At 60.5% G+C, this 3,030-nt stretch overlaps 1 long non-coding RNA gene across 1 annotated transcript; it reads left to right on the forward strand.

Moving 5' to 3' along the window:
* Nucleotides 1-410: 410 nt before the first annotated feature.
* LOC142483507 (uncharacterized) lies at nt 411-1,627 on the forward strand. Its single transcript, XR_012797363.1, has 3 exons — nt 411-501; nt 1,295-1,438; nt 1,543-1,627. It is a non-coding gene; the product is annotated as an uncharacterized LOC142483507 (long non-coding RNA).
* The last annotated feature ends 1,403 nt before the right edge of the window (nt 1,628-3,030 follow it).

Here is a 3,030-nt window from a genome sequence, read left to right on the forward strand (position 1 = left end):
GCTGGGGGTGGCAGTATGAGATGTGTGTTGGGGGGGTGGCAGTATGAGATGTGTGTTGGGGGGGAGACGGTGTGTGCTGGGGGTGGCAGTATGAGATGTGTGTTGGGGGGGAGACGGTGTGTGCTGGGGGTGGCAGTATGAGATGTGTGTTGGGGGGGAGACGGTGTGTGCTGGGGGTGGCAGTATGAGATGTGTGTTGGGGGGGAGACGGTGTGTGCTGGGGGTGGCAGTATGAGATGTGTGTTGGGGGGGGAGACGGTGTGTGCTGGGGGTGGCAGGCAGTGTGATATGTGCTTTGACGTGACTGCCTCTTGCCCCCCGCAGCCCGGAGCCTGGGGGAGTGCTGAGGCTCCGCCGTCCTTTCTGCTTCCCCAGTCTGAGGAGACTGAGCCGCGCGTTCCGGAGCCCGAGAGTGACCCCCCAACTGGAGGGAACTCGTGTCCCCCGAAACACTCCTCGGGCTGAAGAAAAGCCAGATCAAGCGGCAGGAGGTTATCAACGGTAAGAGCGGTGGCGACCGAGGGGGGGATCCCCCATCTCTCCCCTCCCCCCTCTTGTTGTGGTCTCTGTCTCCACGTCTCCTGGTTTCCCCCATCCAGTGTCTGACTCAATGCCTGACCCCCCATGTCTCTTCCCCCCCCATGTCTCTCCCCCCCATGTCTCTCCCCCCCATGTCTCTTCCCCCCCATGTCTCTTCCCCCCCATGTCTCTTCCCCCCATGTCTCTTCCCCCCATGTCTCTCCCCCCCATGTCTCTCCCCCCCATGTCTCTTCCCCCCCATGTCTCTTCCCCCATGTCTCTTCCCCCCATGTCTCCACGTCTCCTGGTTTCCCCAATCCAGTGTCTGACTCAATGCCTGACCCCCCATGTCTCTCCCCCCCCATGTCTCTCCGCCCCATGTCTCTTCCCCCCCATGTCTCTTCCCCCCCATGTCTCTCCCCCCTCATGTCTCTCCTCCATGTCTCTCCCCCCATGTCTCTCCCCCCCATGTCTCTCCCCCCCATGTCTCTCCCCCCATGTCTCTCCCCCCATGTCTCTTCCCCATGTCTCTCCCCCCCATGTCTCTCCCCCCCATGTCTCTCCCCCCATGTCTCTCCCCCCCATGTCTCTCCCCCCATGTCTCTTCCCCCCCATGTCTCTCCCCCCCATGTCTCTCCCCCCATGTCTCTTCCCCCCCATGTCTCTCCCCCCCATGTCTCTCTCCCCCATGTCTCTCCCCCCCATGTCTCTCCCCCATGTCTCTTCCCCCCCACCCCGTAGTCTCCCTAACCCTGTGCCTCCCCCCCCCCCGCAGAGCTCCTCTTCACAGAGCACGCCCACGTGCGGATGCTCCGCGTGTTACACGACGTCTTCTACCTTCCCATGCAGAGGGAGTGGATTCCCACCATGGAGCTGGAGAACATCTTCCCCAGCCTGGACGACCTCATTGAGGCCCATGGTGAGTCCCCCAAATCCCCCCCCCAAATCCCCCACCCCTTCCCCAAACCCCCCCAGCCTGTGCCATGCGGCCCCCTTAACGCCGGGCGTTACCTGTCGTTGCAGCCGTTTTCCTGGATGACTTGAAGCGTCTTCGCCAGGAGAATCACTCGGTGATCCAGGAGATCGGGAGCACGCTGCTAGCCCGGGTGAGGGGGGCGGGGACCCCTGGAATAGGGCTGTATTGGGACTGGTATATGTTGGAGGTGTGTTTATCATTGTATCACTGCGTGCGTATCATTGCGCGCGTATCACTGCGCGCGTATCACAGCGTGCGTATCATAGCGTGCATATCATAGCGTGCGTGTCACTGCGTGCGTATCTTACCTCCCGGCTTGCACCTCCCCCTCTTGCTCGGCTACGGCGTCAATGACGTAGAGGGGTCATGTGATGTCACATTGCCATGGCAACGTGACGTCACGTAACCTTGTGGCGTCATTTGTTACTATGGCGACACGTCACCGAACACAAGGTAGGAGAAGCTGCAGAGGCCTCGCACGGTCCCCCGGCATTTCATTTAAATGCCTTGGGGGGGAGCGCAGGACCTCTGTAGCTGCTGCACACCCCCCCTGGAAAATCTCTCCCCTCCCGTGGGTGCGCGCCCCCCACCTTGCGCGCCCCCCACCTTGCGCACTCCCTGGCGTAACTCCCTGTTGATGCACACAGAGTCCTTCTTGTCTTCTGCAGACTTTATTGTAATAGAATAGTAACAGAAAGGGGGGACTTGGTGGGGAGCAAATATCAGGGACAGGTAACTGACATTAACTTTACCAGGGGATAGGTGAGGTGACTGCTCACAATGGCTGCCGGGTGCAAAGAGGAAGTGTGGTGGCAGGAAAAGGACAGGGCTGCTCCAATTGGCCGGGGGAGGAGGGGCAGTCCAACTCAGAGGGGAGCAGGGGCAGCCCAACTCACAGGGGAGCAGGGGGAGGAGGGGCAGCCCAACTCACAGGGGAGCAGGGGCAGCCCAACTCACAGGGGAGCAGGGGGAGGAGAGCCATCCCAACTCACAGGGGAGCAGGGGGAGGAGGGGCAGCCCAACTCACAGGGGAGCAGGGGCAGCCCAACTCACAGGGGAGCAGGGGGAGGAGAGCCATCCCAACTCACAGGGGAGCAGGGGGGAGGAGGGGCAGCCCAACTCACAGGGGAGCAGGGGCAGCCCAACTCACAGGGGAGCAGAGGGAGGAGGGGCAGCCCAACTCACAGAGTAGCAGAGGGGAGTTGCTACGGCAACAGGCTCAGAAGCCAGGGAAGACCGTTACATTAGTAACAACATGAACTCTGAGTAGTGACCACAGCCACATAACAGGGAGGAACCAATACAGGGGCCGATAGAGGGTCAGCTCCAGCCACTTGGGATGCACTTCCAGGGGTCAGTATCGGGAGTGGGAGCTGAGACAAATAATCCGCTCAGGACTGTGGGAATCGGGGTAACATGGGGTCAGACCCCAGAAGTAGAGCGTCCAATAGGAAGCAAAAAAGGTAATTTTACTGATTTAAAGAAGTCAGAGCAGCATCCAACGTTACGTACAGCACCTTCATCAGGAGAATCTC

This window comes from Ascaphus truei, unplaced genomic scaffold, assembly GCF_040206685.1.
Source record: "Ascaphus truei isolate aAscTru1 unplaced genomic scaffold, aAscTru1.hap1 HAP1_SCAFFOLD_3295, whole genome shotgun sequence".
Lineage (NCBI taxonomy): Eukaryota > Metazoa > Chordata > Amphibia > Anura > Ascaphidae > Ascaphus > Ascaphus truei.